Genomic DNA, 17002 nt, shown 5'->3' with positions numbered 1-17002 from the left:
ATTAAATATTTGGCCTTGTGATTTATTTATATATACATGCTTGATTTGACAAATTAGGGCTTGTATTGATTAATTCTTCCATTGAAATCTCCAAGTTGATTGTATGTCTATATATGATTAATTAGGGATTTTATTCTTCATTAGATGTTTGAAAATTAATTCTTTCATTAATTCTATATGAAAATTACATGTCTATGTGTGATTGATTTAGAATTATACTGTACACTAGATACTTCTTTTAGTTGTGTTTAGTGATGGCCATAGCATGAGACTTAGTTGATACAATTGTAAATTAATTTGATGGATAAAGGCTTAATCTTGATGGGTTGTTCTACAAATTAGCTTATTGTCATTAGGTAATTGTAGTAAAGTAGGCAATTTGTGCTTGATTATGTTAATCCATACTTCTAATTACAATTAGTATTATCCTCTTGATTGATGTGTGCTTTTATCGAATACATTTGTGAATGTGTATGGTAGGTTATGACGTAGTATTGAATGGGTTATACACTTTAGTTTAATTGTCATTAGGTAAACAATTCATTCTTGATGTTGATAATCTATGCTTACAATTGTGATTTGTGATGATAATGTGACCATATTTATAATTACACTAATGAATTCCCCATTAATTGAAAGCATATGGTTAATTGCATGAGCTTAGTGGTGAATCCTAACCTTAAGACTCTCTTCATATCTCTTTAATTCTTAGTTTAATTTAATTTAATTTACTTGCATTGTCATTTGTATTTCCATGCTTTCGATTTAACTCTAGTTTAATCACTTCACCAAAAAAATCTTTTTTTCTCTCTCTCTTTCTCTCTCTCTCTTGTGCAATCTCATTAGCACTAAAATCAAGTTTAATCCCAACACGTGTTCAATCCCTTGGGTTCGATCCCTACTCGCTTCATACTACATGGTATAAGTGTTTAGTGGTTTTATAAATTTTAAAATATGATGCCCACTTGACATTATTTCTAAACTTAAAGTGTTGTGCATTATTTTGTGCACACGCTCGGGTCGCATCAGAAGGTGTATCAGCAGAACGGTTTATGACTTGAATCACAGTTGGAACAATCACAACTTACTCTGGGGCAGAGACAGCAAGGTGTAGATGATGATGTGATAGCAGGAGCGTTAGAAGGGGTGGGGGCAGGATGCCTCCTCCTGCTGAACGATGGGATCTGAATTTTCTCCATTGTAGACCCTAAAAAAGAGATGTCAGAGAGATTGTCAGATGTAAGCAAATCAGTAGCTGAAGGGACATTGTTCAGCACACTTTCTTGCAAGGTGTCTAGCCTAGCCCTGCAGATGCTGTAAACTAGTTCATCATGGGGAATTTGAAGGCATCTACAAAGAAAAGTGCAAAAACGGGGAAGACAACTTTCACAGTGGCATTCAGTAGGATGTGTTTTCAGCTTTTTATAGCCAGAGACAGAACATGTTCCAAAGGAAGAAGGGATAGAGAAGGATTGGCCGAGCGGAGTATGCCAATTCCCACCAACCGCGATTAAATTTCGTCTCCAACCTTTTTCAAATGAGTTCTTATCCGTGCAGATCGACCGTTTTTCAATAGGGAAGAAGTGATAGTGATGCGACCCGAGCGTGTGCACAAAATAATGCACAACACTTTAGGTTTAGAAATAATGTCAAGTGGACATCATATTTTAAAATTTATAAAACCACTAAACACTTATACTATGTAGTATGAAGCGAGTAGGGATCGAACCCAAGGGATTGAACACGTGTTGGGATTAAACTTGATTTTAGTGCTAATGAGATTACACAAGAGAGAGAGAGAGAGAAAGATTTTTGATGAAGTGACTAAACTAGAGTTAAATCAAAAACATGGAAATAGAAATGACAATGCAAGTAAATTAAATTAAATTAAACTAAGAATTAAAGAGATATGAAGAGAGTCTTAGGGTTAGGATTCACCACTAAGCTCATGTAATTAACCATTTACTTTCAATTAATGGGGAAATCATTAGTGTAATTATAGATGTAGCCACATTATCATCACAATTGTAAGCATAGATTATCAACATTAAGAATGAGTTGTTTACTTAATGACAATTAAACTAAAGTGTAGAATCCATTCAAGATTACGTCACAACCCACCATACACATTCACAAATGTATCAAATAAGAGCACACATCAATCAAGAGAATAATACTAATTGTAATTAGAAGCATGGATTAATATAATCAAGCACAAATTGCCTACTTAACTACAATTAATTAATAACAAGAAAGCTAATTTGTAGAACAACCCATCAAAATTAAGCATTTATCCATTAAATTAATTGACAATTGTATCAAATAAGTATCATGTTATGGCCATCACTAAACACAACTACAAGAAGTATTTAATGTAGAATATAATCCTAAAGCAATCACACATAGACATGCAAATTACATACAGAATTAATGAAAGAATTAAGTTCTAATCATCTAATGAAGAATAAAATCCCTAATTAATCATACATAGACATACAATCAATTGGAGATTTCAATGGAAGAATTCATCAATACAAACCCTAATTTATCAAATCAAGCATGTATATATAAAGAAATTACAAGGCCATATAATTTAATTACAACATAATAATTCCCCAAGAAAAGAAATACAAAGGTTAGGGTTACATGAACTTAGGGCTCATCCAAGCCCTAAGTGAAAAACTAGCTCATGGAGAGGATGATCATGGTGTCAACAAGCTCCATCTCCATCTTTTGGCTCCTTCTTCTTCTTCCTTCAATTGTAGACAAAGCCTCTGTAAAAATGTTCTTCAAACCCTAGCTTTTCCTTTTTCCCAGATTACGGTACAGAAAAAAAAAATAAAACTTAATAATTCTAATAATATTCACCTAAATAAAATAAATACTAACCCTAATCTAATGGCTCATTGGGCCTTAAGTAACAACTCTATTAAAGCCCAATAATTCACAAAATAAGCCCAAACAATAAAAAAAATCTGTAATGTTGCCAAGTCTTGGGGGATCGATTCCCCCAGAGTTGGAAATTTCCTCTAAGCCTTATTTAGCTCCATTTTGGTCCCGGGCTAATTGGTTTGCTTCTTCATCTTTGGGAACATCATCAAAGGCCCGAGATTGACCGCTTTCGAAGAATAAGCACACTATACGAGCAATGGGCTACGACCTCTTTTTGTCATTTTCTGAACTTTTTCTGAATATCTTTGTTTGACTCCAAAAAGGCTTTAATGGACTGTTCTTAGCTCATTTTAACTTTATTGCTCTGAAATACACATAAACATAAATTAGGACTAAAACATGAAATTAAGATAGATGCAAAGACTGAAATACCCTAACTTAGGTGCTGAAATGTGCAACATTTAAGCACTTATCACACCCCCAAACTTAGATATTGCTAGTCCCTAGCAATGAACTAAAGTATGGAAATGAAACAAACATATATACAACTATGAACTAAAAAAACAAATAAAGATAACACCACTTTCATAGGGATCACGGTTGCATTTAGCATATGCAACAAGCCTTTTAAACCCCTAGGTTACCCCTAGTAGACGAGTGAAGTCTCATGAGGGTTTCTATAAATAGTACCCACAAACATCAAAAGCTCTTTCTTACTTGATAAAGCAACGACACATATTAAATAAGTGTTGAAAGTAGACTACCTCAAGTATGCAAATTTCTGCCATTTCTAAGCTATTATCAACATTTCAACATCATGTAAGCAAAAATGGTCCTCCACACATCAATCAATTAATCATGAAAATTGAATCAATTCTATCATTCTTTTTGAGTGAACCGGCATCAAAATGTGTTGCTATCCTAGCAAATCAAAGTAATGGCATAGCTTTACCCTCAAACTAGCATACAGATATAGTACCAGACATTAAGATATTGAATGAACCTTGTTATTCAATCAAACATTTTTTTTATTATTTTTTTATTTTTATTTATTTATTTATTATTATTATTTTTATGTATGACCATGTGCAATGTCCAAGTTTCTTAAGCTCTCTAATCACCCCATATAACAAGCATTGAGCCAACGACTCCCAAACTAGATGGTCATAGGGCGTTAAGTGTAAAGACACTCCTAAGGGCGTAATGACTCGGAATGGTTAGGCTACGAACTCAAACTAATCATACATCTTACATTCTTTCCTTGTCTTCCTTTTTAATCAGTTGACATGTTGAAAGAATGCAGTTTTTTTTTTTTTTCCTCAACTTTGGTGAGTGCTTTTATTTCTTTTCTTTACAAGGTCATTTTATCAAGAATGAAAGCTTTCAAAGCATACTAGCTCAATTGGGATAAACCAAGACAATAATCAACTAAGCATGTACCCCACAAATTGAATGCTAGTGTGAGCAAGTGCAAGTGTAAAATTCTAGAATCAACTTTTAAAGCATTTTCAACAACAAGATGATGTGTACCACAAAAGCAAACATGATGTCAAAAATTAAAATTTACCCCTAAATGGCATTCTAGAGCATACAAGAAGTATTAGACTCTAACAACTTGTTTTTCAATGTCACTATGTTTCAAAAGTTCGAAATCATTGCCAAACAAATTTCAAATCTCAATTATGTATTTAAAGCTCAACTTAAAGTAGAGTGTAACACGACTACCTTACCCCCAAACTTAAACTGCACATTGTCTTCAATGTGCAATGAGAACAATGGAAGAAATGGAAAGAGTATACCGTGATGGCAAAAGTTAATGACGCCCGGCAATGATCTATGACGAAAGAGGTCTCCCCCAAACTTGGATGCAAAAACCTACTGGAAAAGCTACACTAGCAACTCACATCAAATATCAAATGGGATAAGTAAAGCATACATTCCAAAACAATATAGAACAAGATGTAAAGAGATATGATATCAAACCCTTTGTAAAAGATGAAAACATGCATAACTAAGCAGAAGGGCATAACGGGGACACATATTTTTGAAATTTATTTATTTATTTATTTGTTTCATTTTTTTTTTAATTGTATTTTAAAAGAAACAAAGAAAAAGAACATGTATATACAACCTAAAAAATAAATAAATAAATAAATAATGGGCTAAGTTTAACGTCTCTAGACGGAATGCAACTCTGAAATTTTTTATTTTATTTTATTTTTTTTATATATTTATTTATATTTATTATTATTATTATTATTTTTTGTTATTATTATTATTTAGTTAATTTTTTTCTTTTCTTTTTCTTTTTTTTTTTTTTTTTTTTTTTTCTTTTTTTAAACATCACAAACTCGCCGGAGAAGGCAACCGACAGTGCTGAAGAAACCGGCTAAGAATCGCCAGAGAAAACGGCGGTTCATAAACTCGCTGGAAGAAAACGGCGATGCAGAAACTCGCCGGAAAGATAAAGCCCAGCCGAAATCGTTCTGCTGCGGTTTTTTTTTTTTTTTTTCTATTTATTTATTTTTATTTTGACCCACAAACTAGCCGGCGATAAGCCCAGCCGAAATCATCGGCGACACCAAGCTGAAATCGCTGGAAACAGCGACCAAGAAAACGGCAAACGGCGACCCACAAAATTGCCGGAGAAGAACCGCGAACCACCCGCGATCTACAGAGAGAATCCAGCCGCGACGCCGCAAAGATCCAGCCTTGATCGCTGGAGAAAAGTAGTGACCCAGATGCGACGCCGGAATATAACCCAGGAAACGGCGCTTGAAAAGGAACAGCCGCGATCAGAAAAGCACGGCCGGTGACTGGAAGGTGCGCTTGAAATTTCAGAGACTGCGGCCTGAGGTTGGGATGGGTTCGATGCGGCCGAAACTGGGAGATGGTAGTGTGGTGCTCGGTGTTGAGAGATAGGAGATGAAGGGTGATAAGGGAAGAGTAAGGCAGCTTGGGTTAGGTGCAGCTAGGCGATGATGATGAAGCAAATAGGCGATGGAGAGAAGTGAGGGCTGAAAAGGGCGCTCGATCCTCTTTGACGGGGGATCGACAATTTTAGGCAAAAAATTTTCCCTTTGCTGTGTAATGTGAGAAAGTGAAAGGGGATCGATCCCCATGGTCGAGGAATCGATCCACATGGGGCAATTTTTTGTTGCTCTCTGCCAGGCATGGGATTGATCAATCCCCTTGTAGAGATCGATCCTTTGCTTTTTTTTTTTTTAATTTTTTTTTTTAATTTTTTTTTTAATATATACACTAAAAATAAAAATAAATAAAATAAACAACTAAAAAGAATATATTCACTAAAATGAAAAATAGATAAATAAAATAAAAATAAAAATAAAAATTAAAATTAAAATAAAAAATTAAAATACAATCACTTACAAATCTATACTAACTAATACTATTTTTTTCTATTTTTTTTTATTTTTTATTTTTTATTTTTTATGTTTTTGAATAAAGCAAAACTAAAATGAAATGTATATATATAATAATTAACAAATAAATAATAATAATAATAATAATAGTAATAATAATAATAATAATAATAATAATAATAATAAAAATAATAAAAATGAAAATAAAATAAAATACCAACCTGTACTATCCACTATAATTTTATTTTTATTTTATTTTTATTTTGTTATTTTCCAAAAGTAGAATTGTACAATAAATAAAATAAAGTAAAAAAAGAAAATAAAATAAAATTTTATTTAGACAAAGACGCAAGAAATAAAATAAAGAGAAATGAGGGAGAAGTAAAGTCAGGAAACTCTACGAAAAACTAGTGTTTAACGTCTCTAGCAAGACGTTTTTGTGACTCACTAGTCAAAAGAATCGAAAACCGGATATGAGACATCATCATTGATCCGTTTATCTATTTTCCCCAATGGATCTTCTCTCACAACAATGAATACATCTCCCAAAAGAATGATTTGGAAAGAAATGATGGAAGATGCAATTTGTTCCCTTTCATCCATGGTCTTGAAAATAAAGTCCATCATGATCGGCCTTGCACTTGGCAAGGTAATGTCTTTCAAAGACTCGGTTGGATTATTAGGAAACTCAATCTCTTCATCCTTTTTGTCAACTTCCACATTGATCATTTTCTCCTCATTCACTAAGGTCGCCTCAATGACTTCATGCTCAATATTACAAGGAATGTCTTCATAAATTGGATTGGCTATTGGCGAACTTGCCACTTCTTCCTCTTCTTGATAAGAAAGAGTACTTGCGACTGAAGGAAGAGGTTCTTTTGAGTTTTTCCATGGCGGGAAGTCTAAGATGGCCACTGAGTCCATTAGAGAATTCACTTCATATATGTAGCTTTCAATGTCAAATGCATCCACATTGAAGTGAGAGAGGCATACCTCAAGAGGATCTTCAGAAAGAATAGAATGAATGGAAGGAATAGCTTCTTCAACAATTTCATCCAAGACATTCACCATGAAACACTCGCCTTCATTGATAGGATGTTGGCTCGTGTTGAACACATTAAGGTTAACCATCATATTGCCAAAAGATATGTCTATAATGCCGGACCTACAATTGATTGTCGCATTAGCAGTGGCAAGGAATGGTCTTCCTAAGATTATTGGAATGTAAGTGGTAGGATTGGGAACCGGCTCAGTGTCAAGCACAACAAAATCAACCGGGAAATTGAATTTGTCAACTTTGATGAGGATGTCCTCAACAATTCCCCTTGGTTGTTTTGTAGACCTATCGGCGAGTTGAATAACTACCGAAGTTGGCTTAAGGTTTCCCAAACCTAATTGAAGATACACGAAGTAAGGAATAACATTAACACTAGCCCCTAAGTCAAGAAGAGTCCTTTTGACCTCATGGTTCCCTATGGTACAAGAGATGGTTGGCGCGCCGGGGTCTTTGAACTTAGGTGGGGTGTTAAACTTAATGATAGAGCTCACTTGCTCCGTGAGAAGCACTTTCTTTGGGCTTGGTCCCTTGTTTTTCCTCTTTTGAGTACACAAGTCGTTCAAGAACTTGGCATATGGTGGAATTTGCCGAATAGCATCAAGAAGAGGAAGGTTGATTTTAACTTGTTTAAAAACTTCCATCATGTCATGGATTTTTCCTTCTTGCCTCGAAAATGGAGTAGAGTTTAAAGCTTGAGGAAATGGAGCTTTTGGCTCATAAGGCTTCTCTACATGGGAGGAAGATGATGATGATGGAATTGGCTCCTCAATGTGACCACTTGCCTCTAGTGAAGTAGGAATGGAATTGGGAATGGGAAATGGGCTAACACTTGGTTGCACCGGAACATTAACTTCACTAGATCTCTCAACTTTGTTATCAATTTTTCTTCCACTCCTCAAAGTGGAAATGAAGTATGCCTTTTGGTTAAGTTTGGGTTGAATAGGCCCTTTCCCTTTCATTGTTTGAACCATTTGCCCAATTTGGGCTTCAAGTTTTGCAATTGATTGAGAATGCGAATGAAACACTTGATTTTCCTTTCGAAGATCACCCAAAGCTTCTAAAACCTTATCCTCAAAAGTGGGATTTCTAGGAGCCTCTTGAGGTGGATGAGAAAAAGATCGATGATTTGAAGAATGAGAATTGGAGAATTGATTCACATTTGGAAGAGGATAAGATGGAGAATGGTATGTTTGAGACTTCGCATTTCGGAGGTGGGGCGGTACATACTTTTCTTGAGAATTTTTATGAAGAGGAGGAATGATACCTCCTCCTTGATTTCTTCAAGGGAAGTGAGGATCACTCCATCCGGAATTATAGGAGTTAGAATTTGGATTACTTCCCGGATGAATGAAAACAACATTGACTTGTTCTTGATACTCACTTGAAAAAACTTGTCCAAGAGGACAATTGAAAGTATTGTGAGTATAACTAGAGCAAGTCATGCACATCACACTTTGAGAATGGAAAGAGTTGGATGATTGAATTGCCGGGTTTTGGCTCCAAAAAAATTTATCAAACTTTTGAGTAAGATTTTTGACTTCGGCGGCAATTTCCATGGAACTCTCCACTTGAGAAAGACTGGAGGTTTTCTTCCCTCCTTCATTTAAATTTTAGCCAAATCGGGATGATGAAGAACGATGTATTGAATTTTCGCTCATGCGATCAAAAAGATGCCACACATCGTTTTCATTTTTGTCCAAATAGGCTCCTCCACATGAAGCATCAACCATATCTTTTTGGGTATCGGATAAGCTTTCATAGAAGCAGCGAACTAACTGCCACTTTGGAATGTCGTGATGTGGACACTTCCGTAGCAAATCGTTCAAACGCTCCCATGCTTCATGCAAAGGTTCTCCCTCATTTTGGGAGAATATACGGATAGAAGCTCTCATAGCATCGGTTCTACTTGCGGGGTAAATTTTTTTTAGAAATTCATATTGTAGTTAGCCCAAGATGTGATTGAATTTGCCCTCAAGTTATTGAACCAATATTTAGCCTTTTCCCGAAGAGTGAAAGGGAAAAGCTTCATTTTTAAGACTTCTTCTAGAAGGTCCGTGATTTTCACGGTTAAATAAACTTCCAAAAACTCATCCAAATGTTTATGTGGTTCTTCATTGCTCACCCCATAGAAAATGGGGCACATTTGGATGGTTGCGGGCTTGATTTCATAATGGGTTGCCCGAAAGTTTGGCAATCGGATGCATGTTGGTGTATTGTATTCATTTGGAGTGTAGTGATCCCGAAGAGATAATTGAGGATTTGGGGGATACACTACATGATCTTGAGGATGAATTTGTATTATTGGAGGTTGTTGTATTTGATTGGGTTGTGGAAACACATTAAGATGGGGAATTCTCAAGGGTGGATGCACACCTTGAGGTGGATGCCCATTAAGAGGGTGATACTCACCTAGATTATCCATATGCCCTAGATCTTAGAATTGGTTTTCCATTAAGTGTGGGATAATCAAGAATGGGAAGAATTCTCCTAGAAATAACAAACCACAGCAACAATCAACAATAATTCACCACCTCCACATACGATGTTCCCATACTCCCATGTTATATCAATACACAAAATTAAATTGCCTCCACATGGGCAGATGCTTTCTATCAAGAAAGTAATAGCCTCCTTTTGGGCTTATGCTTGGACAAGAATTTTAAAAAAATATGATAGCCTCGACAAGGGCTATCTTGCAAGCATGTAGAGAATTGAACAATTATAGTAAAAGAAATTCAAGGAAGCTCACGAAAGTCCGTAACAACAACGTCAAAATGGTGCTAAGATCCAATGCTTGTTCCTCTTCTTTTCAAGTACCTAATTGAACAAGAGGGATTTGTAAGAAAATAGTAATTTAAAGAAAATAATTAAATTAACCCTAATGCCTAATTCAATTCCAACTAAACCATCAATCCCCGGCAACGGCGCCAAAATTATGATGCGACCCGAATGTGTGCACAAAATAATGCACAACACTTTAGGTTTAGAAATAATGTCACGTGGGCATCATAGTTTAAAATTTATAAAACCACTAAACACTTATACTATGTAGTATGAAGCGAGTAGGGATCAAACCCAAGGGATTGAACACGTGTTGGGATTAAACTTGATTTTAGTGCTAATGAGATTGCACAAGAGAGAGAGAGAGAGAGAGATTTTTGGTGAAGTGATTAAACTAGAGTTAAATCGAAAACATGGAAATAGAAATGACAATGCAAGTAAATTAAATTAAATTAAACTAAGAATTAAAGAGATATGAAGAGAGTCTTAGGGTTAGGATTCACCACTAAGCTCATGTAATTAACCATTTACTTTCAATTAATGGGGAAATCATTAGTGTAATTATAGATGTAGCCACATTATCATCACAAATCACAATTGTAAGCATAAATTATCAACATCAAGAATGAGTTGTCTACTTAATGACAATTAAACTAAAGTGTATAACCCATTCAAGATTACGTCATAACCCACCATACACATTCACAAATGTATCAAATAAGAGCACACATCAATCAAGAAAATAATACTAATTGTAATTAGAAGCATGGATAAACATAATCAAGTACAAATTGCCAACTTAACTACAATTAACTATTAACAAGAAAGCTAATTTGTAGAACAACCCATCAAGATTAAGCCTTTATCCATCAAATTAATTGACAATTGTATCAAATAAGTATCATGTTATGGCCATCACTAAGCACAACTACAAGAAGTATTTAATGTAGAATATAATCCTAAAGCAATCACACATAGACATACAAATTACATACAGAATTAATGAAAGAATTAAGTTCTAATCATTTAATGAAGAATAAAATCCCTAATTAATCATACATAGACATACAATCAATTGGAGATTTCAATGGAAGAATTCATCATTACAAACCCTAATTTATCACATCAAGCATGTATATATAAAGAAATCACAAGGCCATATAATTTAATTACAACATAATAATTCCCCAAGAAAAGAAATACAAAGGTTAGGTTACATGAACTTAGGGCTCATCCAAGCCCTAAGTGAAGAACTAGCTCATGGAGAAGATGATCATGGTGTTAACAAGCTCCATCTCCATCTTTTGGCTCCTTCTTATTCTTCCTTCAATTGTAGACAAAGCCTCTGTAAAAATGTTCTTCAAACCCTAGCTTTTCCTTTTTCCCAGATTACGATACAGAAAAAAAATAAAACTTAATAATTCTAATAATATTCACCTAAATAAAATAAATACTAACTCTAATCTAATGGCTCACTAGGCCTGAAGTAACAACTCTATTACAGCCTAATAGTTCACAAAATAAGCTCAAACAATAAAAAAAATCTGTAATGTTGCCAATTCTTGGGGGATCGATCCCCCCAGAGTTGGAAATTTCCTCTAAACCTTATTTAGCTCCATTTTGGCCCCAGGCTAATTGGTTTGCTTCTTTATCTTTGGGAACATCATCAAAGGCCCGAGATTGACCGCTTTCGAAGAATAAATACACTATACGAGCAACGGGCTACGACCTCTTTTTGTCATTTTCTGAACTTTTTCTGAATATCTTTACTTGGCTCCAAAAAGGCTTTAATTGACCGTTCTTAGCTCATTTTAACTTTATTGTCCTGAAATACACATAAATATAAATTAGCTAAAACATGAAATTGAGATAGATGCAAAGACTGAAATACCCTAGCTTAGGTGCTGAAATGTGCAACATTTAAGCACTAATCAGATAGTACAAATCATTTTGTGAAATCTTATTAATCCGATAGCAGAGGAGAAGGTCAATAATGTCAAGATTGAGACCCCTGTCACGATTCAAGAGCAGGAGGACTGAAATTACCTTAAGAAAGTTTGGGTTAACTTATAGGGGGCAGAGCCCCAACTTGTTGAAAGCATAACAAAAGAATGGGTGTAGGGGGAACCTAATGACGTTCAAGTGAACGGTAGAGAATAAAACTTCCCTAGGAAGGAGACCCTCACCAGATCTCCCGTCTAAGTTTATTGGATAGACTCTGAGAGAAACGTCACTAGGAATGTAATTCTTGGATCGAATGGCGTTCAAGTTAGGGGGAGCCATAGAGAAAGGGAAGAATCCTAGGCAGTAAAAGCATCTTTTTAAGGAGAGATTTAAAAAAAAAAAAACTGACCTTGAAAGTTTGTGATGAACGCAACAGCGGCGCAATAGCTAAAAATCGAAAAGGAAAGACTCGCCGGAGAAATTGAAAAGGATCGCCGGAATGTGCAGGAAGGCAGCAGAGAGTAGAAGCGAAATATAAGAAGAAGGGTGAAGGTTGAAAGACCGGAATTTATAAAGAAGAAAAGTAAAGGCGACATGGAACTCAAAAGGTCAAGGTAAAAAGTGGCACTGCAGATCTCGAAGCTTGGGTTTTTGTGTTAGCCGTTCGATTCCTCGTGTCATTGCTCCGAGCCGTCAGACCAAGATCGTGTCTTTTCAATAATCTCACCCTCATTAATGAGGAGAGAGATTATTGGGGGCAGATGAGGACACCAAAATGACTGGGGCTTGGTATGATCCGTATTGCAAATGACGGGTCGGGTATGGATAAATAGGATGGAGCAAGTTCTCGCGGGATGGGCCTAGGTCCATAAAGTCATTACAGAAGCCCATATTAAAATGAGAAGAGTTAAGTCCAGGCAAAAGGGAGCAGATAAGGCCCAGGCTAGAGGAGGTTGTAACCGTCTATAAATAAGGGAAATCGAGAGGGAAAAGAGGTTAGAAAGCATCGGGAGTGAAGAAATTCTCTCTGTAATTGGGGGAAATTCTTTGTACTTTCAAAAGTGCTAAAAAAATATGAGAGCACATACCTAAAACAAAACTTAAAAGCTGGGCAAGTTTATTTGGTATAGATGTGTAGCTTCTATTGTTTTGTCCCACATCGGTATGAAAAAGAAGGGTGGAGAGAGTAGCTTATTATAAAAGAGGAGGCCCAGTATTGTTCAAAGTATACCTTTCTCGGCCTTTTGGCTAAGATCAAGTGTAGTATCTGTTCTTATCAGTTTAATGTTTGATATATGGGCCAATGGCCCATATGATATTAAATTTATTTTTTGAGGGGGAGAGCCCATAACAGTAGCTTGCTGCTGGGGCTCTTGAGTGTCGCCTTGGTGTTGCACTATTGCCTTGGCCTGGTGCACCCCACCCCAATCTAGTACCAAATTTTGATTTTCTATGCAAGGCTTGAAACTCTGGGCCTGTGTTTACTTACATTGTGGATGAGCACACCAACAATGGACTATATTGTTTGACTACCTATAATTATGGCCTACAATCCAAAGAAGTGACTTTTAGGCCTATAGAAGGGGTTATAACCCAAATATGAGTTTACTTACATTGAGGATGAGCCCACCAACAATGGACTATATTGTTTGACCCCCCCATAATAATGGCCTACAACCCAAAGAAGTGACTTTTAGGCCCATAGAAGGGCTTATAACCCAAATAAAGTGTCTTTTCGGCCTATAACAGAGAAAATTCTTTGGACAATGCATTGTGATTATATCGACGCCAATCACAGAGGTAAGACAAGTGTGTATACGTGGGTAAGAGGGTAAGATAAGTGTGCATTTGTGATTGGATTATGTGTATTTGTAGGTAAGACAAGTGTGTATTTGGGATTGGATTGGATTGGATTACATGTGGATTTGTTATTGAACCACATTTCTGATTGGATTATATGTTAAAATTTGCCAATTTTTCGAGTCAAAGATGAACCAGATTATTCCAACGTTTGATAACTTATTTGTTTATTGCACAAAAAAACTTCTCAAATTTACAGTAGAAAAGGATTTTGCTAACGAAAAGGCTTTTAGGACTGTCCAATATTCCTTCTTTTTCACATATTTATACGAATGCATTTTTTTTTTTATTTTATATTTTATTATTATTATTATTATTTTTATATATAGAAGTACGTTTTTTTTAGTGTATATTTGTTATTAGATCACATTAGACTCTGACGGGTGATGAGTAGGTAAGTATTATCCTTTGTATAATCGTAATATCTGCATTTGTGAAAATATTGACTTAAATATATATTTTATGATAACAAAAATCAATGTATAATTTAGAATAAATATATTCAAAACGGTGTTTTGTTAGAGAAGGCTAAATGGCTGAAAATTGGATGTTCCAATTGACAATTCATTTAGATATGTCAATTGGCAATTCAATGCAAAATGTTGGGGTATTACTTATGCAAAATGTTAGGCGTATTGACTACAAAAAAAGTGAAGGGAAATCATTTCTTTGTAGAACTATTAACATGTTCCTTATGAAGAAAATCAAGTTCTCTTATGAGTTTCTATACCAAATGTTGTTTGAGATTTCAGTTTCACAGGCAAAAAAATGTAACCCGATTCAGTGCTCCTAAACAAGAAGAAAGATGCTTGCGACAAGTGAGGTGGTTATCCACATGGCTAATAGTCGCGACTGTCATTAGCATTACTCTCTTTGAAAGACTACCAAATAGTCTCATCGGGCATTTCAGGCTAGTAAATTTATCCATACCGAGAATGTAGGAAATTCAGGGATGTTTTTTTTATTACTTTTTTATTTGGAATATTGAAGAGTGTGTGTGTGTGTGTGTGTGTGTGTGTGTGTGTGTGTGTGTGTGTGTATCTCACACACACACATTGGGCTAGAAGCATTGTGACAACTAAATTGGAAGTTCGAATTGAAACCTTAGTAGATCTATGGTTTCAAGTCACTTATTTCTCTTTTGCCTATCTTCGATTTGGTGTTAAATGAGCCCCTCAAAATCTTGATGCAAATAAACAAATTTTTGTTTTACATCTCCAAACTATTTATCCTTGTCTAATTCTGGCCATTGTATAATTGAAACTTTAACAAATAACTATAGGTTTCAATTGGTTTTCAAATAAAAAAGTGTTCAAAAAATATCTAAGCAAGTAACCAAACAGAACTTAAGAGTTGGGCTACTTTGTTTGGTAAGTATGTGTGTAGATTCAACTCTTTTGTCCCACATTGGTTGTGAATAAGAAGAGTGGGTAAGTAGCTCATTATAAAAAAAGGAGGCCCAGTTTTATTCAAAGCATACCTTTCTCGGTCTTTTGGCTAAAATCAAGTGTTATATCTGCTCTTATCAGTTTAATATCTAATACATGGACCAATGGCTCACACGATATTAAATTTATATTTTGAGGGGTAGAGTCCATCACAGTAGCATGCTGCTGGGGCTCTCGAGTGTCGCCTTGGTGTTCACTACTATCTTGACCAGGCGCACCCCACCCAAATTTAGTAACAAATTTTGATTCTCTTTGCAAAGCTTAAAACTCTGGGCCTGAAATTACTTACATTGAGGATGACCAATAATGGACTATGTAGAGGCAACTTTTAGGCCAATGACCCAGAAGGGCTTATAACCCAAATCTAGTATCAAATTACTTTGGGCCTGGTTTACTTACATTGAGGAGCCCACCAACAATGGACTATATTGATATGCCCCCATTATAATTGGTTTACAGCCGAAGAGGCAACTTTTAGGCCCATAACCCAAAAGGGCTTATAATCCAAATAAATTGTCTTTTCGGCCTATAACAGAAAAAATACTTTGGACAGGATTACATTGACACCAATCACATAGGAATAAGTGCGTATTTGTGATTGGATTATGTGTATTTGTAGGTCAGACAAGTGTGTATTTGTGATTGGATTGGATTATATGTGTATTTGTTATTGAACCACATCTCTGATTGGATTATCGTTTGATTACTTATTTGTTTCGCACAAAAAAACTTTTTAAATTTTCGGTAGAAAAAGATTTCGCTAACAAAAAGGCTTTTAGGAATGTCCAATATCCTTTATTTTTTCACATATTTTTGTGAATGCGCTTTTTTTTTATTATATAGAAGTACGTTTTTTTTAGTGTATATTTTTTATTAGATCACATTAGACTCTGATGGGTGAGTAAGTAAGTATTATTCTTTGTATAGTAATATCTGCATTTGTGAAAAAATTGACTTAAAATATATATTTTATGATAACAGAAATCAATGTATAATTTAGAAGAAATATATTCAAAATGGTGTTTTGTTAGAGAAGGCTAAATTGCTGAAAATTGGATGTTCTAATTGGCAATTCACTTGGATATGCCAATTGATAATTTAATGCAAAATGTTGGTACCACAGATCTAATGTGCACCAGAGGGAGTAAAAGACACTTGACAGCAAAAAAGTCTGCTATATTTGAAGGGAAGGAAGACGAGACTTACAAAAAGAAAAGAAATGAGACAAACAAAACTGGTTTGGCAGATGAACCAAGTAATGACGGGAGAGGCAAGTAATGACGGGAGAGGGTGGCATCTACAGTTCTGATGCCTCCTTTTGTCTGTCTCTTTCCCTAGAAATGTGAGTGGCATAAAAGGAAAAAAGAAGAAGAAAGAACTGATGCACTGAAGAGATAATAGATGTTGGAAATAGTGGCCTAAGTTACACACACAACACTATACTATTTGGAAGAGAATAAAAATAGAGGAAAAAAACTTTTATTTCACTTATATCCTAATAAAATTAGTAGAGTACATGGTTATACACCTTGAGAACACATATCTATGAATTATATATAAATGACCATAACTCTCATTTCTCCCACTAACAAAATCTTCAATAGGCATAACTCTCATTAAGCCACTAAAATGACCAT

General features: G+C 35.2%; 2 non-coding genes across 2 annotated transcripts; both read left to right on the top strand.

Annotated features, from left to right (window-relative positions):
- Window positions 1–13284: 13284 nt before the first annotated feature.
- On the top strand, window positions 13285–13480 carry LOC132267947 (U2 spliceosomal RNA). The gene has a single exon (XR_009469138.1). It is a non-coding gene; the product is annotated as a U2 spliceosomal RNA (small nuclear RNA).
- A 1913-nt stretch (window positions 13481–15393) lies between these two features.
- Window positions 15394–15588, top strand: LOC132267703 (U2 spliceosomal RNA). Its single transcript, XR_009469059.1, has one exon. It is a non-coding gene; the product is annotated as a U2 spliceosomal RNA (small nuclear RNA).
- Window positions 15589–17002: the final 1414 nt, after the last annotated feature.

This window comes from Cornus florida, unplaced genomic scaffold, assembly GCF_030987335.1.
Source record: "Cornus florida cultivar Cherokee Brave unplaced genomic scaffold, ASM3098733v1 CherokeeBrave_3.0.0_Hap2_Chr07, whole genome shotgun sequence".
In the NCBI taxonomy this organism is placed as follows: Eukaryota; Viridiplantae; Streptophyta; class Magnoliopsida; order Cornales; family Cornaceae; genus Cornus; species Cornus florida.
This window is presented reverse-complemented; position numbering and strand designations above follow the sequence as displayed.